This window comes from Elephas maximus, chromosome 19 (genome assembly GCF_024166365.1).
Source record: "Elephas maximus indicus isolate mEleMax1 chromosome 19, mEleMax1 primary haplotype, whole genome shotgun sequence".
Taxonomy (NCBI): Eukaryota; Metazoa; Chordata; class Mammalia; order Proboscidea; family Elephantidae; genus Elephas; species Elephas maximus.
Genome location: NC_064837.1, coordinates 5,534,441 through 5,559,174, shown reverse-complemented (window position 1 = coordinate 5,559,174; position 24,734 = coordinate 5,534,441). Strand labels below are relative to the sequence as shown.

At 40.5% G+C, this 24,734-nt stretch overlaps 1 long non-coding RNA gene across 1 annotated transcript in view; it reads right to left on the bottom strand.

Annotated features, from left to right (window-relative positions):
• The window catches only part of LOC126063288 (uncharacterized), a 153,191-nt gene extending 128,766 nt beyond the window's left edge, over positions 1–24,425 (bottom strand). The window contains exons 1-2 of the long non-coding RNA XR_007514256.1: positions 24,246–24,425; positions 7,911–8,097 (exon numbers count right to left, since the gene is read on the bottom strand). This is a non-coding gene — a long non-coding RNA (uncharacterized LOC126063288). The remainder of the gene's footprint in view (positions 1–7,910; positions 8,098–24,245) is intronic.
• Positions 24,426–24,734: the final 309 nt, after the last annotated feature.

The window sequence follows — 24,734 nt, the reverse complement described above, 5'->3', positions numbered from 1 at the left end:
TCCTACTCTTATCCTTAATGATTGTCAAAATGGTTGAATGAGACAACCCTTCCTCACATGATATTTTGCAACCTTTCTTTTCATTGTCACAGGCCTGAATGACTTTCATATTTGTAGCCATGTCTAGAGCCTTCCTCACCTTCTTTTTTGGATTAGAACTTTCAGTGGCATGACTTCTTTTACTAGACATATTGTTGGGGGTATAAACAGTGTAGGTGCTACAGTGTGAGAAACTTGAACAACTAAGCATCAGATTAACAACTGATGCTTTTTTGGTAAGATCACTGTATAGGCATGGTCTACAGTAAAGTCAGTGTCAATGTTGGAACAATGAAACCAGAGATGTAAGGGCTGCCGGGTGTGTGAAAAGCTCTCTTGCCGTATGTTGTTAGAGTTGAACATTGCCCAGCTTTCTATCACTGACACCGATTTCATTGTAGACCAGGCCATAGCCTGCTATATGAGAGTGTTCTGAACAGTAAATCATAAAAATGAACATTGGTAAGTGAACATTGAGAATGATAACATCAGCAAGTTGTGCCCTGCAACATTGTATGTAGTACATATTGCTAATGATAAAACGTACAAAAAAAAAAAAAAAGGATGATCATAAGTGCCTTCTGTCATGTCATAGCTTGAATACATTGTAAGTCAGGAGCTGCCTGTATTTACCATCCATAAGGGATCCTGAGATGCTGCAAACGGTAAAAATGCTCAGCCACTAATCAAAAGGTTGGAGAGTCCAGTCCAAGCACAGGTGCCTTGGAAGAAATGCCTGGTGATCTACTTCGGAAAAATCAACCATTGAAAAAGCTGTGGAGCACAGTTCTCCTCAGACACACGTTGAGTTGCTATTAGTTTGGGACAACTTGAAGGCATTTTTTTTTTTTTGGTGCCATATATTACACACAATATTTACTAGCGTAGCAATATACTTGGTATGTAACATTATTACTCTAACAAATAAATATGTATAGATAAAATACAAATATTCTAAAATATTTTAAAAAGTATTATAATGAAATGGGCAAAGATCTGGAGTTAGAAAACCAAAACAGAAGAACATGCTAAGCATTTCTCAAGCGGAAAGAACTGAAGAAAAAATTCAAGCTTCCAGTTGCAATATTGATGGGTTCTATGAACAAAATATTGAATGATACAAGAAGCATCAAAGAAGGAGGAAGGAATACACAGAGTCACTGTATGAAAGAGAATTGGTCAATCTTCAAACATTTTAGAAATTGGTGTACTATGAAGGAGCCATGGTGGTGCAGTGGTTAAGAGCTCAGCTACTAACCAAAAGATCAGCAGTTTGAATCCACCAGCCAGCTCCTTGGAAACCCTATGGGGCAGTTCTACTCTGTCCTATAGGGTTGCTATTAGTCGGAATTGACTCTTCGGCAACGATGTTTTGTTTTTGTTTTATATGTTCAAGAATCGATGGTATATAAAGAAGAAGTTCAAGCTGCACTAAAGGCATTGGTGAAAAACAAGGCTCCAGGAATGTACAGAACACCAATTGAGATGTTCCAACAAACAGATGCAATGCTGAAAGTGCTCACTAGTCTATGCCAAGAATTTAGAAGACAGCTACCCATTCAACTGATGGGAAGAGATCCATATTCATGCCTATTCCAAAAAAAGGCAACCCAATGGAATGCAGAAATTATCAAACAATATTATTAAAATCACATTCAAGGAAAATTATGCTGAAGATAATTCAAAAACTGTAGCAGCAGTACATTGACAGAGAACTGCCAGAAATTCAAGCTGGATTCAGAAGAGGACAGATGGATTTTAAGTGAAAGCATAAAATACCAGAAAGATGTTTACCTGTGTTTTATTGACTATGCAAAATCATTCAACTGAGTGGATCATAACTAATTATGAATAACATTGCAAAGAATGGGAATTCCAGAACACTTAATTGAACTCATCTGGAACCTGTACGTAGACAAAGAGGCAGTTGTTTGAACAGAACAAGGGGGTATTGCATGGATTAAAATCAGAAGAGATGTGAGTCAGGGTTGTATCCTCTCACCATACTTACTCAATCTGTATGCTGAGTAAATAATCTGAGAAGCTGAAGCAGGATTGGAAGAAGACAAATTAGCAACCTGCGCTATGCAGATGATACAAACCTGCTCAGTGAAAGTGAAGAAGACTTGAAACACTTACTAATGAAGATCAAAGACTACAGTCTTCAGTATGGCTTACACCTCAACATAAAAAAAACAAAAACAAAAACCAAACCTGGCTGCCATTGAGTGGATTCCGATTTATAGCGACCCTATAGGACAGAGTAGAACTGCCCCATAGGGTTTCTAAGGGGCGCCTGGTGAATTCAAACTGCTGACCTTTTGGTTGGCAGCCAAACTCTTAACCACTACGCCACCAGGGTACACTTCAACATAAAGAAAATAAAAATCCTCACAACTGGACCAATAAGCAACATCGTGATAAATGGAAAAAAAATTGAAGTTGTCAAGGATTTCATTTTACTTGGATCCGCAGTCAACAGCCATGGAAGCAGCAGTCAAGAAATCAAAAGATGCATTGCATTCCGGAAATCTGCCACAAAGGACCTCTTTAAAGTGTTGAAGAGCAAAAATGTCACCTTGAAGACTAAGGTGTGCCTGACCCAAGCCGTGGTATTTTCAATCACATCATACGTATGTGAAGCCTGGAGAATGGATAAGGAACACCAGAGAAGAATTGACACCTTTGAATTGTGGTGTTGGCAAAGAATATTGACTATACCATGGACTGCCAAAAGAAAGAACAAATCTGTCTTAGAAGTACAGCCAGAGTGCTCCTTAGAGGCAAGGATGGCGAGACTGCGTCTTACATACTTTGGACATGTTGTCAAGAGGGATCAGTCCCTGGAGAAGGACAGCATGCTTGGTGGAGTACAGGGTCAGCAGAAGAGAGGAAGACCCTCAGTGGCTGCAACGATGAGCTCAAGCATAACAATGATTGTAAGAATGGCTCAGGACTGGGCAGTGTTTCATTCTCTTGTGCATAGGTTCTCTATGAGTTGGAACCAACTCGACGGCTCCTAACAACAACAGCTTTAGGTTACAGGAAAGACAACACAAAATACAGGCGAGGTCAGCACAATTTGACTAAACCAAAAGCAAAGAAGTTTCCAGAATAAACTGAATGCTTCAAAGGCCAACGTAGCAGGGGCTGGGGTTTGGGGACCATGATTTCAGGGGACATCTAAGTTAACTGCATTAATAAAATCTATTAAGAAAACATTCTGCATCCGACTTTGGAGAGTGCCAACTGGGCTCTTAAAAGCTAGCAAGCGGCCGTCTAAGATGCATCAATTGGTCTCAACCCACCTGGAGCAAAGGAGAATGAAGAACACCAAGGACACAAGGTAATTATGAGCCCAAGAGACAAAAAGGGTCACATAAACCAGAGACTACATCAGCCTGACACCAGAAGAGCTAGATGATGCCTGGCGACAACCGAGGACTGCCTTGACAGGGAGCGCAACAGAGAACCCCTGAGAGAGAAGGAGAGCAGTGGGTTGCTGACCCCAAATTCTGGTAAAAAGACCAGGCATAATGGTCTGACTGAGACTAGAAGGATCCCAGTGGTTTTGGCCCCCAGACCTCACATTGGCCCAGGACAGGAACCATTCCCAAAGCCAACTCTTCAGACAGGGATTGGACTGGACAATGGGTTGGAGAGGGATGCTGATGAGGAGTGAACTTCTTGGACCAGATGGACACTTGAGACTATGTTCGCATCTCCTGCCAGGAGGGGAGATGAGAGGGTAGAGGGGATTAGAAGCTGGCGCAATGGACATGAAAAGAGAGAGTGGAGGGAGGGAGCGGGCTGTCTCATTAGGCGGAGAGCAATTGGGAGTATGTAGCGAGGTGTATATAAGTTTTGTGTGAGAGACTGACTTGATTTGTAAACTTTCACTTGTTGTTGTTGTTGTTAGGGGGCGTCAAGTTGGTTCCAACTCATAGCGACCCTATGCACAACAGAACGAAGCACTGCCCAGTCCTGCACCATCCTTAAAATCGTTGTTATGCTTGAGCTCATTGTTGCAGCCACTGTGTCAATTCACCTCTTGAAGGGTCTTCCTCTTTTCTGCTGACCCTGTACTCTGCCAAGCGTGATGTCTTTCTCCAGGGACTGATCCTTCCTGACAACATGTCCAAAGCATGTAAGACGCAGTCTTGCCATCCTTGCCTCTAAGAAGCGTTCTGGCCGTACTTCCTCCAAGACAGATTTGTTCGTTCTTTTGGCAGTCCATAGTATATTCAATATTCTTCGCCAACACCACAATTCAAAGGCGTCAACTCTTCTTCGGTCTTCCTTATCCATTGTCCAGCTTTCACATGCATATGATGTGATTGAAAATACCATGGCCTGGGTCAGGCGCACCTTAATCTTCAGAGTGACATCTCTGCTCTTCAACACTTTGAAGAGGTCCATTGCAGCAGATTTGCCCAATGCGATGCGTCTTTTGATTTCTTGACTGCTGCTTCCGTGGCTGTTGATTGTGGATCCAAGTAAAAGGAAATCCTTGACAACTTCAATCTTTTCTCCATTTATCACGATGTTGCTCGTTGGTCCAGCTGTGAGGATTTTTGTTTTCTTTATGTTGAGGCGTAATCCATACTGAAGGCTGTGGTCTTTGATCGTCATTAGTAAGTGCTTCAAGTCCTCTTCACTTTCAGCAAGCAAGGTTGTGTCATCTGCATAATGCAGGTTGTTAATGAGTCTTCCTCCAATCTTAATGCCCCGTTCTTCTTCATGTAGTCTAGCTTCTCGGATTATGTGTTCAGCATACAGATTAAATAGGTATGGTGAAAGAATACAACCCTGACGCACACCATTCCTGAGGTTAAACCAATCAGTATCCCCTTGTTCTGTCCGAACAACTGCCTCTTGATCCATGTAAAGTTTCCTCATGAGCACAATTAAGTGTTCTGGAATTCCCGTTCTTCGCAGTGTTACCCATAGTTTGTTATGATCCACACAGTCAAATGCCTTTGCATAGCCAATAAAACACAGGTAAACATCCTTCTGGTATTCTCTGCTTTCAGCCAGGATCCATCTGACATCAGCAATGATATCCCTGGTTCCACATCCTCTTCTGAAGCCGGCCTGAATTTCTGGCAGTTCCTTGTTGATATACTGCTATAGCCATTTTTGAATGATCTTTGGCAAAATTTTGCTTGTGTGTGATATTGATATTGTTCTATAATCTCCACATTCAGTTGGATCACCTTTCTTGGGAATAGGCATAAATATGGATCTCTTCCAGTCAGTTGGCCAGAAAGCTGTCTTCCATATTTCTTGACATAGACGAGTGAGCACCTCCAGTGCTACATCAGTTTGTTGAAACATCTCAATTGATATCTCATCAATTCCTGAAGCCTTATTTTTCACCAATGCCTTCAGAGCAGCTTGGACTTCTTCGTTCACTACCATCGGTTCCTGATCATATGCCACCTCTTGAAATGGTTGAATATCAACTAATTCTTTTTGGTATAATGACTCTGCATGGGATACTTGCATGGTATATATATATTTTTGAAACTTTCACTTAAAGCACAATAAAAATTAAAAAAAATATCCCATGCAAGTAATATTTTGCTGAAGATAATTAAAAAAAATTGTTGGAGCAGCACATAGACAGGGAAGTGTCAGAAATTCAAGCCAGATTCAGAAGAGGACGTGGAATGAGGGATATCATTGCTGATGTCAGATGGACCTTAGCTGAAAGCAGAGAATACCAGAAAGATGTTTACCTGTGTTTTATTGACCACACAAAGGCATTCAACAGAAATCAAATGATGCATTGCATTGGGCAAGTCTGTTGCAAAAGACCACTTTAAAGTGTTAAAAAGCAACAATGTCAATTTGAGGACTAAGGTGTGCCTGACCCAAAGCAGGGTATTTTGAATTGCCTCATATGCATATGAAAGTTGGACAATCCATAAGGAAGACCAAAGAAAAATTGATGCATTTGTTATGATTTTGGTGAAGGATATTGAATATATCATGGACTGCCAGAAGAGCAAATCTGTCTTGGGAAAAGTATAACCAGAATTCTTCTTAGACGCAACAATGGCGAGACTTCGTCTCACATACTTTGGACACGTTATCAGGAAGGACCAATCACTGCAGAAGGACATCGTGCTTGGTAAAGTAAAAGGTTAGTTCCAAAGAGTAAGTACCTCAATGAGATGGATTGACACAGAGGCTCCAACAATGAGCTCAAACGTAGCAATGATTGTGAAGCTGGTGCAGCACTGGGCACTGTTTCATTCTGTTATATATAGGGTGACTATGAGTTGAAACTAACTGGAGGGCAGCTAACAATAACAACATAGTTTGAAATTTTGAGTTTTATGTGTAATGTTTTCAGTTTTGTTCTCTTTTAAATGTTCTGTATTTGGGCTTTTACTTTTCTCTTTGCATAATACTTACAGGAAAAAACCAAAAAACCCAAACTCATTGCTGCAAACTTGATTCTGACTCAGGTAACCCTATAGTGACTCTATAGGACAGAGAAAAACTGCCCCATATGGTTTCCAAGGAATGGCTGGTGGATTTGAACTGCCGACCTTTGGGTTAGTAGCCAAGCTCTTAACCACTGTGCCACCATAGCTCCACTTTATAGGGCAATGTTAGTTTTTTTTTTTTTTTTCCCATTTTCTATTATTGAGATTTTGTAGCATCTGTTGTAAATTTTGTTATCTTCTAATTTTAATGCATTGTAACCATATAAGGTAACATGTACACTCTTTTTCTTTTAGAAATTACTGATTACTTTATATGTCCTTGATTATGATTGTCTTAGGCTGGGTTCTCTAGAGAAACAAAGCCACTGCAATATATATGTATATGTGTATATACAGAAACAGAGACAGAGAAAGAGAGAGAGATTTGTTTCAAGGACATGGCTCACACAGTTGTAGAGACTTCCAAGTCCCAAGTCCATGGGTCAGGCATCAGGCTGGAGGCTTCTCCTGACTTATGTAGCTGCAGCAGCTGATGAGCCCAAGATCAGCATGTAAAATGGTAGGCTGCTGGCTCACATGCTGCAGAGGCCAATGATTTTCAAAATTGGCAGGCAATAGGTCAGGTTGCTGGCTCAAATCCCAAGAACCGGAGGTCAGATGATGACGAGCCCGATGCAGGATCCAGAGCAAGGGAGTGAACTTTACCAGAATGTCCATATAATAAATGCAGGACACTCCTGAGGAAACTTCCCTTACAACTAATTGGTTGATCACATCAGATCACATTATGGAGGATGACTATATCATTACATACTGCCAAATTACATCAGTACGTAACTGCCAAACCACTGAGAATCATGATCCAGCCAAGTTGACACACAACCTTAGCCATCACAGTCCACCTCTTCTCAATTTGGCACCTGTACACATCTCCTTAAATCATACACAATCTCTAAATAAAAACAATTACAAAGTCATACTTGCATCTAACATGATACAAAAAACATGTATACAACCAAAAACACACTAGCCCGTTTACATTTCAATATTATCATTGAAAAAAAAAACAAACATATTTTCATGCACACATACAAGGAAAAAATACTCATAACAATTACAGTCCTCGCTTTTACAACTGGTCACATAGTCATAACTCTTACTTAGATCTGCCTTCTTCCACCACCCATTCCGTATTCCCTTTACCCCCAGCAAGCACCTTGGCTGGTTGTGGTTCTTTACCTAGTGTGGTGACACAATCCTACCAAGACACTAATGGTAATAGTCATGCTGGATTTGGATTGCTGTAGTTTTCCATTGACCTTAATCACAGGGCATGGTAGTAATAAGAGATGCCTTAAGGGATCTCTTGTATTCCAGACATACTCTTCTTTACCCCCATTATGCGATACCAACCTGATTTCCCCTCGGTAGTCCACATCAGTCACAGCAGTCAGTATGGTAACTCCCTTCTTTGCCTTTTGATGCAGAAGCATGAGGAGCCCCAAGTTGCTGAGTGACATCCTTAACTTCCAGTTCAATGGAATCTGTGTTGTGTCTCCAGGTGGGAGCATTCCCCGCTTTGGAACTAAGATCTCTAGACCTGCAGAGCATAGGGTCATGGGGAGGGGAAGGACAAATTTTGTGAGGGGGTCAGTAGGTGTAACAGTGTGACGTGCCACTCCAATTTCCAATCCTTAATATTTAGAACCGTGATTCCTGGCTATGGGAGAAACAGCACCATATTGGATGCTGGTTTAGAACATATGCAGCCTCCTTCAGAATATTGCCCAAATCTTGCGAAGTATTGCCACTTAGCTGGTGCTGTAATTGTGTCTTTAAAAGGTCATTACATCATTCTATCTTACCAGCTGCTTCAGGATGATGAGGAACATGGTAAGACCAATAAATTCCACGAGAATAGGCCCGTTGTCATGCTTCATCTTCTGTGAAGTGAGTCCCTTGATTTGAGGCAATGCTGTTTGGGATACCATGACAGTGGATAAAGCGTTCTGTGAGTCTACGAATGGCAGTTTTGTCAGAAGCATTGAGTGCAGGGAAGGCAAATCTGTATCCACGATAAGCGTTTATCCCAGTAAGTATGAAATACTGCACTCCATTATGGAAGTGGTCCAATATAATCAACGCTGCCACCGATTTGCCTGTTGATCACATGGAGGAATGAAGGCATATCAGAGACTCAGTGTTGGTCTCTGCTGCTGGCAGACTGTGCACTCAACAGTGGCTGTAGCCAAGTCAGCCTTGATGAGTGCAAGTCCGTGTTGCTCAGCCCATGCATAAATAACCTCCATCCCTGCCACCACGGCCACCTTATTCATGAGCCTAATGGGCAATGAAGGAAGTGGCTGAGGAAAGAGGATGACTGGTTTCCACAGAACGTGTCATCTTAACCCGTTGCTTGTTAGAATCCTCCTCTGCTGAGGTCACACTTTGGTGAACATTCACATGAGACACAAATATCTTCACTTCCTAGGCTCATTCAGAGGTATCCATTCACATATCTCTTCCCCATACTTACTTTTCTCCAATTTTCCAGTCATGTACCTTCCAAGTCCCTGACTATCCACCCAAACCGTTGGACACAGCCCATGAATCAGTACACAATCACACCTCTGGCCATTTCTCCTTCCGGGCAAAGTGAATGACCAGGTGCTTTGCTCAAAGTTCTGTCCATTGGGCAGATTTCCCTTCACCACTGTCCTTCAAAGAGGTCCCGGAAAGGGGCTGAGTCATTTCAAGTCCTTGGTGGTGGCAGTAATCTCTGCAATCCCTCCAGGAATGAGGCATTGCTTTGTTTTACTATTTTCCTACGTAGGAACAGTTATAATGTCTTCCACTTGTTTTTTCCTACCATTATAGCCCTTACAGTCCTTGTCAGGGACCCAAAGTGGGGGCTCTGCCAGTTTCTGGGTATGTCTATTCCATCTATGCATTCTGGAACAGGGGAAATCACTACAGGATGGGTTGGCAACCCACCGGACCCACTGTGAGACAAGCCTGAGCTTAGGATTCGTTAATAACTTGACTCCCATATGCCCCCACTCTGACTGGGGGGCCACAGTGACATTTTGGTTCTCCTGAAATTAGTGTCAATTCAGAGCCAGTATCCAATAATTCCCCAAATCTAATTATTTCCTTTTCCCCAGTGAACATTCACTCATAAATGGCCATAGATCCCTTTGAGGAAAGTTGGGAGGGAGATTAACAGTATAAATATTTGACAGTATAGGGGGGTCCTTCCTCAAGAGGAACTGGCCTCCCCTTTATTCAAGGGGTTGTGGGTCTTTAAACTCTCTTAAGTCTGGGAATTGATTATGGGGCTATGACTTTTCATTCTGGTAATGCGATTTAGACTGCCATTCACCTGACCTAGAATTCTGCTTGTACAGATCAAGTAAATATTTAGTAGATTTCCCATCTATTTTACTCCTAGGGACACCATGACTAATTAGCCAACACCATAAATCCATACAAGTAAGTTATTCTGATTATTGCTTTGACTCTACTGTCCATTATGGTAACTATACTCACCTTTTCTTTGTCAATTGAGTGCTGCCACTTGATCCCTACCACCATGGGGTTCAATCAACCTCATTGTAGTTAAGTGTCTTATTTTAGTTAGGGCAGTTCCCACTGTCACACTGACTTACATAAAATACCAATCACAGCAGTCTCCAAGGATGCTGGGGCTTCATCACAAATTTGTTTCTCACTGTTGTGGTAAAAAGGTGTGTCCTCTGGGCACTCCTTGTGTGGGTCTGTGAGTTCAGCCTGATAAATCCTCTCTAACATGCCAATTTCCCTAAACCTTTGGCTACCTTCTGCAGTATACCAAGGCAGGTCTGGTACTTCAGCCGGATTTGGTGTAGGCCACTGTGCAATCCGTGCTTCAGTGAATCAACTGAATAAACTATTATATGCTTTCCTAACCTCTTGAGCTGGAACATTGAATGAAGAATCTGTGCTTAGTGGTCCTATATCAACAAACTCAGACTTATCCAACTTTATGTTCCTTGCATATGTCCCATAGCCTGAATAGCCAGTCCCACACATACTTCCCAGGTTTCTGTTTGTACATATTAGAAAGTCAAGCATTTCTTTTGGAGTGCAGTGTTTTTCTTCCTGGGCTACACTTTGTATTTCACCTTTTGGTGCTCCCTGGGACTTAAGTCTAGTTATAGGTCTAGAAACAAAAATGAGTGGTGAGGGCGATTCTTGGGAACATTAAGCAATGTCTTGTAAGGCATCTGTCCCAGGTGATGCTCCAGAAAATGATTCAGATACCACGCCAGGCGATGACTCAGCCAGTGCCCCAGGCTATATCTCAGAAAAGGTTCTTCATGTACGTTTGGGTTAATCTCACCAGATGCTGTGGAGGGGATAATGGTTTTACTGGGGAGGGTGGCTTAGCAAACAAAGATGGAGTAATCTGTTCACATGAGAGTAAGAGTACTAGTTCTGCTGGCAGGAGTGATTCAACGGAATTTAGGGGCTTTATGTCATCAGCGTCCTAGTTATCTGCTCATATGTCCCAATTCCAAGCTTTAGAATCCCAATTCTCCCCCATCAATGCCCTTGATTTAACTTCAGACACCATTGCAAGGTTGGAAATTAAGTCGATGCTGTAATTCAGCCAGTCTTATGATAAGACTGAGTTTGGTTTTCAGCAATTTTAGCTCTGTCACCACAAGAAATGAGGCTTTCTTTTAAGACATAAGTGGCAGCTTTGAGGTCTTTCATGTGACACTTGAGCTGTTATTCCGAAACCCCGAGCTCATCTCTTTCTATCACCTCTTTGTCTAGTGAAAGTAGGACCAAACAACCAGCTTCCCTATATTTCTCATTCTGACAAATTTGTAGGAAAGTGTCAAACATCTGATCACCCAGGGCCCCACTTCTCACCAATACCTGATCTATTAATTTGCTTATTAATATTGCCATCTCAAGCCATGCTTTAGCAGCGCCCTCTACTTCTGGAGGCAGAGTCATCAGTGCCTTTAAGACCAGTCAGACTTGAGAACCAACATAGATTTTGTTTCTGTATATCACTAGAACCATTCTTGGTATGAAATGTCTTAGGCTGGTTCTCTGGAGAAGCAAAATCAGTGAGGAGTGTACATAGAGAGAAAGAGAGAGAGAAATTTGTCTAAGAAAATGGCTCACACTGTTGTAGAGGCTGGCCAAGTCCCAAGTCCATGGGTCAGGCATCAGGCTGGAGGTTTCTCCTGACTCACTTAGCTGCAGGGGCTGATGAACTCAAGATCAGCAAGTCAAACGTCAGATCACTGGCTCATGGACTGTGAAGGCTGATGAATCCAAGTTTAGCAGATAAGATGGCAGGCTGTTGGCTCACAGCCTGCAGAGGCTGATGAACCCCAAGATTTGCAGGCAATACGGCAGGCCACTGGCTCAAGTTCCAAGGACTGGAGGTCAAGTGATGATGAGCAGGATGCAGGATCCAGAGCAAGTGAGTGAGCTTTGCCAGAAAGTCCATGTATATATTGGATGTAGGCCACACCCAAGGAAACTTCCCTTACAACTGGTAACTGCCAAATAACTGAGAATCTTGACCCAGCGAAATTGACACACAACCTTAACCATCACAATAATCAATTTTCCAAATTCACCCTGGGGCTTTGTAAAGAATATATATTCCCTGTTGGTAAAAAGTTTAACATGTGTAGTAAATCAACCTTATTTCTTTTGCTATCCAATTATGCATGTTGCGTCTACTTGGCCAAAAGTGGTGTGTTAAGATCATAAACACTTATATTTCTGTTATGTTGCCTACACTTACAATAGTTTTTACTTTGTAAATTTTGTAATTATTTCCCTTGATGCATAGTTTCATGCCAATCATATCTTTATTGACGTTACTACCCAATTTAAATAACTTATTTTTCCATTTACTGCAATTCCCCCTGAATTTTATGTTGTATAATGCTAATGTTGTTATCCTTTTTATTTTTTTCCTCAAATTTACTTAATAAGTGCTAACTCATATTTGTGGATTAGATACATTGTTTTGGGTATATTCCTTACATTTATTACATAGTTGGAACTCTTTAAATCCATTTATGTGCGCTTGTGATTTAATTTTTTGTTTGTTTTGAAATAATTTTAGATTTATAGAAGAATTCAAAAAGAGTGCAAAGAGTTCCTCTATATTCTTGATCTAGCTTCCCCTCATACTAACTCACATAATCGTGGTACATTTATCAAAGTTTAAAAAAATAGCATTGGTACACTATTACTAATTAAACTACAGACTTTATTTGAATTTCACCAATTTTTCTGCTAATGTCCTTTTTCTGTTCCTGGGTCCAATCCAGGACATTACATCATAGTCATCATGTCTCTTTGCTCTCCTCCAATTGGTGACAGTTTCTTAATCTTTGCTTGTCTTTCATGACTCTGACACTTTTAAAGAGTACTATTAAGGTGTTTTGTAGAATACCCCTCAATTTAGGTTTGTCTCATTTTTTCTCATGATTACACTTGGCTATGGATTTTTTTTTTTTTTTTAATATTAGAGAAGTACCTTCTCATCACATCAACATGACTTATCTTTGGTGGTAGTAACCTTGATCACTTGCTTCAGCTGATGTCTTCCAGGTTTCCCCACTATGACATTGCAATTTTTTTCATTTCCATATGCTATTCACTAAAAGCCGCCACTAAGCTCAGTCCAAACTCAAAGGAAGGGGAATTAGGCTCTACATCCTGAAGGAAGAAGTACCAAAGGATTTATGGACAAGTGTTAAATCCAGCACAGTAGTTAATAAATATTATGGAGAGATCTTTGAAGCTATGCAAATATCCTGTTTAAAATATCCTTCAACTTTCACCCACTAATGTTAGCATTCATCATTGAATCTTCCCTACAGATTATTACTTTGTTGTTCTAATCATCATTTTTTAATTTTCTTATTCCTTTGACATTTATTAATTGGAATTTTTCTGTGAAGAATATTTCTCCTCTCTCCTCCAATTATTTATTTATTCAGTAACTTATTTATATCAGTATGGACTTATGACTAATTTATTCTTTGGATTAGAATCCAACACTATCATTGTTTTTTTTGCAAAAGTTGTTCCAGCTTTGGCCACTGGGCTGTTTCAGGTTGATCCCAGTGTCCTCTGTCATGCCCCCATCTTTTTTTTTTCCCCAGCACTTCATTACATTCTGGCACTACAAGACTTTCTAGTCTCTTCTTGTGTTTTTCCTGATCCAGCCTTGGAATCAGCCATTTCTCTAGAGACCCTTGGTTTCTTTTATTGGAGAATGGTATTTAGAAACCAAGATCTGGGTGGTAGATGTGCTCGTTGCTATGGTGTGTCACTTTAGGAAGCTCTCAGCATACACAGCAAGGAAGTATCTGTGTATATACTAACCCACGTATACAAGCATATATATATTTCTATATCTACCTATCTGTATATGTACTAAAAAAATAAATAAATTCATACTGGCAGCTCCAACTTTTATCCAGTAAAGAAGGATTCACTCTAGCCTTGTCTATTTGCTTGTTTGTAACTTCTTTCTCTGACAGTGAGAAACCTGACTCCCCTAATCTACAATGGTGGCTGCACAAAAGGTGCATTGGCCAGAAATTGAACACAGGTCCCCTGCATTGAAGGCAAGAATTGCACCACTGAACTAAACACTAGCTTACATTAAAAGCGGTTTCAGAATTGCTAACCCTACTATCCATGTGAGAAACAAATGTATGAATATTTATATACAGTTCATTTTGTCTTCAATCTTATAATAACCAATCAAAAGTAAATAAATAAATGATAAATTTGAAAGACGGCTACCTGGCCAACCAACTAGAAGAAATCCGTATTTGTGCCCATTCCAAAGAAAATTGATCCAACAGAATGCAGATATCATTAATATTTTGCTGAAGAGAATTCAAAAGCTGCTGCAGCAGCACGTAGACAGGGCACTGCCAGAAATTCAAGTTGGATTCAGAAGAGGACGTGGAACAAGGGATATCATTGCTGATATCAGATGGTTCTTGGCTAAAAGCAGAGAACACCAGAAAGATGTTTACCTGTGTTTTATTGGTTATGCAAAGGCATTAGATTATGTGGATCATAACAAACTATGGATAATATTTCAAAGAATGGGAATTCCAGAACACTCAATTGTGCCCATAAGGAACCTGTACATAGATCAAGAGGCAGTCACTTGAACAGAACAAGGGAATATTGCATGGTTTAAAATCAGGAAAGGTGTGCATCAGGGTTGTATCCTTTTACCATACTTATTCAATCTGTATACCGAGGAATTAATTTGAGAGGCTGGACTAAAGCAAGAGGCTGCTGAAAGGGAAGAGGACTTGAAGCACTTACTGATGAAGATCAAAGACCACAGCCTTCAGTATGGATTACACCTCAACATAGAGAAAATAAAAATCCTTACAACTGGCCCAATAAGCAACATCGTGATAAGCGGAGAAAATATTGAAGTCGTCAAGGGTTTCACTTTCTTTGGCTCCACAATCAATGCTTATGGAAGCAGCAGTGAAGAAATCCAATGATGTATTGCATTGGGCAAATCTGCTGCAAAAAAACTCTTTAAAGTGTTAAAAAGCAAAGATGTCACATTGAGGACTAAGATATGCCATAGCATTTTCAGTCACCTCATATGCATGTAAAAGCTGGACAAAGAATAAGGAAGACTGAAGAAGAATTGTTGCATCTGAATTATGGTGTTGGCAAAGAATGCTGAATATACCGTGGACTGCTCTGGTGGTACAGTGGTTAAAGACCTCAACTGCTAACCAAAAGTTTGGCAGTTCGAAACCACCAGCTGCTCCACGTGAGATGTGGAAGCCTGCTTCCGTAAAGATTTACAGACTTGGAAACCTTATGAGGTCACCATGAGTTAGTATCAACTTGACAGCAGTGAGTGGGCCAGAAGAAAAACCATTTCTGTCTTGGAAGAAATACAGCCAGAATGCTCCTTAGAAGCAAAGATGGCGAGACTTTGTCTCATGTACTTTGGCATGTTACTAGGAAGGACCAGGACATCACACTTGGTAAAATATCGAGTCAGCAAAAAAGAGGAAGACCCTCAAGAGATGGATTGACACTGTGATTTCAACAATGGGCTCCAACATAGCAATGATTGTGAGGATGGCACAGGACCGGGCAGTGTTTCATTCGTTGTACATAGAGTCACTATGATTCAGAACGCACTTGTCAGCACCTAACAACATAACAGTTCCTTTTATTCCCTGCTGTGCTTGCATTATTTTTGTAATTTATTTTAGGTTTTTTCTTTGTTGTTGAGAATATACACAGCAGAACATACATCAATTCAACAATTTCTACATGTACAATTTAGTGACATTAATTACATTCTTCAAGTTGTACAAACATTCTCATCCTTTTTCCAAAATTCTCCCCTCTCTTTAACATAAACTCACTGCCCCCTAAGGTTTTTATCTAATCTTTTTAATTGCTATGGTCAGTTTGATCCCATATAGATAGTTCTTAAAGGAGTACAAAGCTCAAGGCAGATATTCTTTATGAGTTAAGCTAAACTATTGTTTGGTTTTAAGAAGATTGCATGAATATTTTGGGGATAAGGTTTAAAGACTATCCCTAGACAACAGTTTCAGGGGTTCATCCAGCCTCCATAGCTCCAGAAAATCTGAATTCCATGAGAATAGGAAATTCTGTTATGCATTTTTCTCCTTTCAATCAGGATTGTTCTCTACTTCAGTGATGGTAGCTGGGCACCATCCAGTTCTTCTGGTCTCCCAGAAAAGGAGGCAGTTGTTCATGGAAGGAATTAGCCACACATTCCACTTCTTTCTCCTATTCCTGACTCTCCTTCCTCTATTGCTCCAGGCTAATAGGGACAAATTGTTGTACTTTGGATAGCCACTTTCAAGCTTTTAAAATCCCAGGCTCTACACAATGAACTCGGAGACGGAACAGAAGCACTAAACATGATATTAGACCAATTAACTGGGACGTCCCACGAAACCGTGACCCTAAACCTCTAAACCGAGAAACCAAATTCCATAAGGTGTTTGGTTGTACATAAGTAACCTCAGCAGCTACTCTTTTGCTGTTGTTGTCGTGAATGTAACTATCACACAACTTTTGCCAACTGCGCTTGTGTTTTAATGGAGAGTTTAAACCTCTTACAAAACTCTGTGGCTTTTCTCCAACCTATTCTATAATTTTAGGAGCTGAGAAGAATTCTAACACCAGTCTAGTTTTTGCTTCTCTGGGTTTGGATTTTTTTTTCCCCTGCCTGGTTATATTTGCAGCATTTTCCTAGAAGTTCTAAAATACCATCAAGGTGAGTCTGAATCATAGCCTTGTTTGTTGAAATGTACCTGATGTTTAATAAAGTAATTAGGTTTGACAATTGAGTTCCTTCTATGATTTGGGAAATTTTTTACTTTTTCATTTGTGGTTAAAATAAAAATTCTCTAGGTGTCAGTGACCTGCATGTTTGGACAGGCTCTGGGACAGGGTAGGTGGCTTTATTTTCTGAGACATATTCAAGGACTGAGAGAAGCATACTTTGTCTTTAGTCCCAGGACATTTTCAGGTAGATCCTTAGCTACAGGAATTCCTTCTTTGAAACCCCAGTTCATGCCAAGTTGCTCAGTCTGCCAGGGCTGACGTCACTGAGGCTGAATATATACAAACTGGAGCTGATAACTAAGGCTAAAATTAGCGTGGCTGTGAAGGAGACATCACTTACACCAGACAAAGCCAGAGAGCAGCCCTTGAGCTGAAAGCTGACTGGTATTTTGGACTCATTACAACAGCTGATTCAACTTCGGTAGAAAGCCCTGGTTAGAAATTGGTGGAGAAACACGTACACTGTGGGGACGCTGTGGAGGTAGGGGGAGATCCTGGGGACCAGCCAGGATGTCCCTGTGTGTAAGCATGAGCCTGTGTGTAGACGCCCTGGCACTAGCAAGCTCACGAGTGTCTGAGTCACCCCTTACATACTCCCGCAGAATCTTCTTCCATCAGCCACTGCCAGTGCACTGGTCTGGCCTCAAGGACTCAAGGAAGAGATCTGGATCCCCAATTTGAGAAGGAGAGTGATGCTGGTGGGAGATTATGAAGGGGCTGTTGGTTTCTATTTAGCAGTTTGATGCCACAGGAATTATTCCAGAGTTGATAAGAGTTTTTGTGGTGTAAAGGGTATAATATTGGTAATGCAGCCTCAGAACAGATAGATCATTCTCAGCACTCCCAGCTTTGGGAACTCAGAGTATCAGAATCTTGAATTCCTCAAGGCTCATCTGAAAGACTTTGCTGCATTTATCTTGTTGTTGTCAGCTGTCATGGAGTCAGCACCCCACTTATGGTGACTCTACGCACAATGAGATCAGACCGTTGCAATCCACAGGGTTTTCGTTGGCTGACTTTTGGAAGCACATCTCCAGGCCTTTCTCCCTAGTTCTTCTTAGCCTGGAAGCTCCACTGACACCTCTTCAGTATCACTCAAACCCACACTGACAGACAGCTGGTGACTGCACATGATGTGCTTTGGCTAGGAATTGAACCCAAGTCTCTGACATGAAAGGTAAGAATTCTACCACTGATCCACCAATGACTCACATTTATCTAGCATATTGGCGTTTGCCCTGGAAGGATACCACTTTGTTATCAGAAAGTCTGGGTTTGTGTCTTGGCCTTTCATCTGTGCAATCCAGGAACATTCCATAGTTTCTTCAACTATAGAAGAAGGACAGTAGTCCTTGTGCTACCAAGCATACAGGGGTGTTATGAGACACACACAATAACCAGAACATGAGAGTGTGTGGAAAGCTGGTAGGAGCTGTGCAAATGTGAAGTTTTATGATTTCAGTGACATCTTGACAATTGTCATTGCTAATTCCTCCATTGGCAAGATGATGCAGTAGTTTAAAAAAAAAACAGGCCTTAGAGTCTTATCACCAGGATGCTAATCCTAGCTTTAGCCCTCAGCAGATGTGAACTTGGAAAGTTGATTCATCTCTCTGCTTCAGTTTCCTGGGAAAGGGATACTATGGGTACCTACTTTAGAAAATTGTTATGAAAATAATACATGCAAAGCATATTTCTCTGTGCTTGGCATGTAGCAACTGATTAAACAGGTTATTAACTTGGCTTGGTATAGAACTGAGCAACGTTTCTTTCTGTTACACATAAGGTCACCATGAATTGGAGCTGACTCAATGGCAACTTACAAAAATACAACAGAGCAATTAACTTGGATGGTGTTGTAGACTACTGAATATACCATGGACTGCCAAGAAGAACAACAAAATCAGTCTTAGAAGAAATACAACCAGAATACTCTTTACAAGACAGGATGGTAAAATGTCACCTTGCTTTGGTCACATGATCAGAAAAGATCAATCTCTAGAAAAGGACATCATGGTTGATAAAGTGAAAAAAAAAAATTTTTTTTTTTTTTTCAACGAAAATGAGGGAAATCCTCAAGGAGATGGATTGACACAATAACTACAATGGACTCAAAGATACCAAGGATCATGAAGATGGTGCAGGATTGGACACCGTTTTATTCTCCTGTACATAAGGTCACCACGAGTTGGAGCTGAATCAATGGCAATTTACAACAGCAACAACATTAATTTGTAGCTGTTATCTGGCCTCTTAGAATTACTGCATCTTTGACCAACCTAAACTTTCAGATACATGTTATTCCTGGATCTTTCCAAACTGATTAATGTCCTTCCTGCCACACCCCAATGAAATGTATATCTCCACTGACTCCCTTTTATTTTATGTTCCATATAGACATCCCACAGCTGTTTACAGTCATGGATAGTGGTGTTTTAAAACTAAAAGGGTTATTTTAGTTCCTCCAGTTGAAGCCCACCCTTTTGTATAGTAGGAAATCGAGTCAGAAAGTTCACAGTTGACCCATAAACAACTCATGGTGGACCCATGCCTTCTCATTCTGAGGCCAGTGTCTTTCTGCTGAAGATCGACACATTCCAATCTATTCAAAGTCAGAATGCCCCTTAACATCTAGAAGACGCTGGCCTGGACCCCTTTCCCATGGCTTATGGAAAGTCCCTAAAATTTCTGAGAATTCCCCAAAAGCTTACATTCTGCTTTCCTTGTGAGTTGGCTTGGACTATGGAGGGGTTTGCCATCTTGAGTGTGTTGACTTTGTTCCATACTGTGCCAATGTTTTCAGTTTCCAGTGCAGTTTTCTTCTGGTTTCCAAACCTATGTCAAAGTTCAAAAGTGAAGTCCCAGTTCCTTCATTTTCTCTCACTCTGATTTCTCACTTTTTCCTCTTCGCCTTTCCTCCTTCTGCTCTCATCCTCTTTCCACACTGATTTTTCTTTTCAATTGTAGTAAGTATATATATATACACACATACATGTATATATATATACACACACATATATGTGTGTGTATACATATATATACACACACACACATACATACATACATATATATATAAAGGAAACCCTGGTAGCTAAGAGCTACTGCTGCCAACCAAAAGGTAAGCAGTTCAAATCCACCAGGCACTCCTTCAAAACCTTATGGGACCATTCTACTCTATCCTATAGGGTCGCTAAGAATCAGAATTGACTTGATGGCAATTTTTTTTTTCTTTACTGTATATAAAAGAAAACATTTGCCATTTAAACCTTTTTACATGTGCAATTCAGTATTAATTATGTTAATCATGTTGCACAACTGTCCTATCAGATTCCATCCCTACTCTCTCATCGCCCTAAATTAGCCCCAGACTACGTTGTATGGCAGCCTTTTAAAAAAGGTTTGGTTTAACAGGGACTGATTAAGAAAAACAAAAACAAATTCCTCCCATTTTCTTAGGTGGAGGTTCACCTGTGTTTGCTACTAAAGCTTAGAATTTACTACTTGTAAGGGCTTGGATTATGCTATAGGGTCTCTGTGAGTCAGAATCAACTCGACGGCGCTGGGTTTTTTTTCTGGGTAAGGGCTTGGATTAAGTCTCCTGTACTGTGCAAAATGGCTGTCATGGTCCCTAATCATAATCACTGCTTAGCAATTCCAACTGAAAGAGAGTTCCTTTAATGTTCTGTGAGTACAGCAACAGGGAAGACTCTAATTGGCCTGCCTTAGGACAAATGCTCATTCCTAAACTAAAAGCTCTGGTCAGAGGTGGGGTCACCCTGCCCAGACATGTGTGGCCGGCGCATTCCTGTGAGGGTGGTACTATGGTGAAAGATCATTTCATCCTGGCCACCTGAAAAGTGTTCCCTATCAGAAAGAGCATTTCTGGTATCAGAAGAAGTGGAGAAGGGGTGCTGGACAGGCAAGAAAGATGTTCACCTCAGGCACCAACTTTAAGGCAAGGGGTTCCTTGGCCTGAGTCATTCTGTACATTGTCAGTGTTAATCTTCCTAGACATTGCTTGTTATGGATTGAATTGGGTCCCCCAAAATGTATGTTGAAGTCCTAACCTCTGGTACCCATGAAGATTAACTTGCTTGGAAATAGGATCTTTGAAGATGGTATCAGTTAAGGTAACATGAGGTCAGACTGGAATAAGGTAAGTCCTAATTCAATACAAATGGTGTCTTTGTAAAAGAGTAAAAGAGACAGAGGGAAGACAGCCAAGTGAAGACAGAGGCAGAGATTGGAGTGGTCTACAAGGCAAGTAACACAAAGGAACTCCAGCCATTACCAGAAACTAGGAGAGAAGTATGGAACAGATTCTTCTTCAAAACCCACAGGAGGATTACACATGGCCAATACTCTAATTTCAAACTCCTAACCTCCAGAATGGCAAGAGGGTAAAATTTTGTAGTACTTTGTTATGGCAGCCCTATGAAACTGTATCTTGCTGTTCTGAAATGTTTCCACTCTCAAAAACTTCCAGAGACTTCCCATTGCTCTATGGAGGTAGTTCAAGGAAAGCACTCAAGATCAAGGTCATTTAAAACTTGCCCCAACCTACCTTTAATCATAGATCTCATATCTTCTTCTGCCCTTCTTATAGGAACACATTGGTCTAGTTTCTGCTCCACAGGTAGACTTGTATAGTCCTGCATCTGGATCATTATATGAACTGTTGCACCATGGAAGTGCCTGCCCTCCTTCATCCATAAAGTCTTTACCATCTTACAAAGCACTTTCAAGTCACATCTCTTTGATGACATCTTTCATGACTACCTCCTTTCCATCATCCAGGATAGAAACACAGAAAATAGGTGGGAACAGTGACTGCAAACAGAGCTTTCTCCTCAAAGTGTCAGGAGGGAAAATATCTACTTAGGATGTGTCTTAGTTATCTAGTGCTGCTATAATAGAAATACCACAAGTGGATGGCTTTAACAAAGAGAAGTTTATTCTATCACAGTCCAGTAGGCTAGAAGTCTGAATTGGGGCACCAGCTCCAGGGGAAGACTTTCTGTCTCTGTCAGCTCTGGAGGAAGGTCCTTTTCATCAATCTTCCCTTGGTTTAGGAGTTCTCTGTGCGGGAACCCTGGATCCAACAGATGTGGTCTGCTCTCGGTACTGCTTTCTTAGTGGTATGAGGTCCCCATGTCTCTTTTCTTACTTCTCTCTTTTATATCTCAAAAGAGATTGGCTTAAGACACAACCTAAAGTTGTAGATTGAGTCCTGCCTCATTAATGTAACTGCCGATAATCCCACCTCATTAACATCATAGAGGTAGGAATTACAACATATAGGAAAATCACTTTAGATGACAAAATGGTAGGCAATAATACAATACTGGAATCATGGACTAGCCAAGTTGTCATACATTTTGGGGGGACACAATTCAATCCATAATAAGACATTTTATTTGTATATTTAAAATCATAAATCTGCCTGTCTGTACCTCAGTTATCTTATTAGCCAAGTAAGAACATTGGAATAAATGATTCATAAGGTCCGGTGTAACTCCAACATTGGATAGAAAAGTCTATAAAGTTAAAATGTAAAGTTAGAATTTCTATGGTCACTAATATAAAATTACTTTGTAGCCTTTTAACCTACTAGAGTTTACAAGTTAATTTCTTAAAAACTTTACTACATTCCTTCTTGAAAATATCAGCTTTTGTTTGGGTTAGGACCAGTAGGTTGATCAACCACTTCTATTGTCTAGACTTTGCAGTTTGTCACAAACTGTATTTGCTGAAGCAACTGGCAGGAGTAATAAAAGTGATCGAAATGATTATGTGTGTAATAATAATAGCAAACATATGGTGACTGCTGTGTATCAGCCATTCGCACTAGTACTTTGTGAAAGTATTAACTAATTTATTTACTCATTCATATCTCACAATAACCCTGTGAGGGATGATGATGATGATGGTGATGATGGTGGATTAAGGGCCTTGCCCAAGGTCACCACATGGGAGCTGTTGATTCCAATCCAGGCACTCTGGCACCAGAGCCCATGCTATTATTAGGTCAAACTGGCCAAATAATCATAGCATAGAAATACATTTTTAAAAATAATGATGACCTACTCCTTTATTGTAAAAAATAGTATTTGTGGTTTATATTAACTCTCATTTTCTGACAATGATTTGGGAGGGAAGGTCTTCCCATAGCAGAAGGACCATTTGCCTACACTTCCACACCCTCCTTCCATCCTCCTCAATAGTCCTTCCTCGTGGGGGGAAGATCTGCTCTCTGCCTGGCCAGAACTTGTATCACTGTATCGCGTTTTAGTAGTAGGAAACTTTCCTCATTCAGGTCCTGCTTCATGATCTTCAAGAAGCTTGGAAAGTTTTTTTGCCCTGAATGCAAAGAAATCTCTTTTCTTGTTTACTCCATGTATCAATGTGTACTTGGATACTACTTCATTGGTATGTCCTTTCTCCATGCAATAAGCAAAACAGGAAAGATCTACCTGTACAGTCCTAGCCACCTGGATTGTTAGGGTATCAGATACTTCCCTAGAGGGAGCTGGGTTAGTTTTCCATTTGATTTTTGTTTTCTGTGCAAATATAGCTCTCTCAGAAGGAAATCGCTGAGAGGAGGATTGGTGAATGTTAAGATTTGGTAAGTAAAACATCTCTCCAAAATCATATCATGTATAACCCCAAGAACTAATTAAGCAGCATAAAATTATGAATATTTGAATTGCAAATACCTAGGCATTCGAAATATCATTCTACTGTATATAATAAAGGCAAAATATAAAAGCAATTTTGGTAGTCAGACTCGGGAATACTAATTTACAGATTCTTGAAAAAGGAAGGGAAGTCTTCGATATAGACCTGGTCCTGCCATCAACCATTTGTTAGCCTCATCGTCATCAAGCCTTGTCTCTTGGTCTCGTTTTCTCATTGTAGGGTTTGGGCTAACTGCACTTAAAGAACTAGCCTATAACTCTGAATGGTTTTAGAACCCCCATCTCCTGCCTCCAAGACAAAGATGTTTTTGCCCACTCTATCTGAAATTCGGGCTCCAGAAAGCACCACTTCAGAAAACAATCACCCTTAGAGAAAAACATGGTGTGCCACTACAGCACAGCCATTCCTCTTTGGAAGCTGTTCTGCACTTTAGAAAAATGTAAATAAATACCAAGATTTCAGAGTTTTTATTGCCCCCTTGAAAATGAATGGAGGAGAAGTATTGAATACCAGCTTATCTGTCTATCTGGGGAGAACAGAAATACAGCCCCCTTTGAAAAGTATCAAGGAGCCCTGGTGGCACAGTGGATAAGTGCTCAGCTGCCAACTGAAAGATTGGAGATTCAAACTCACCAGGCACTCCACAGGAGAAAGATGTGGCAGTCTGTTTTCACAAAGATTACGGCCTTGGAAACTCTATGGGGTGGTTCTGCTCTGCCCTGAAAGTCACTGTGAGTTGGAATCAACTTGACAGCAACAGGTAAAGGCAACGGGTTGATGCGTCTGTTCTTTCCAGTGGAATCAACCAGCCTTTAGAACTGTGATTTTTTTTTTTAACCATTTACTTTCCTAGGGGTGAAAAAAAAGGGGTGAGGTGGTGACAAATTTTGCCAAGAAAACAAGAAACACAGTATAACACATAATAATGCCAGGTTAGAAATTTTCATGTAAGATGATTTTCAAATGATGGTTTATGAAGCATAACAGATGAATAAATTTCCAAGAAGTGGGCTACACATAAAGATATAATGGATATAATAATTTTCACTCTCAACATTTCATTTTGCAGCTCCATTTACTTGAAATGATCTCAAGCAAAAAAAAAAAAAAAATACCACGCAA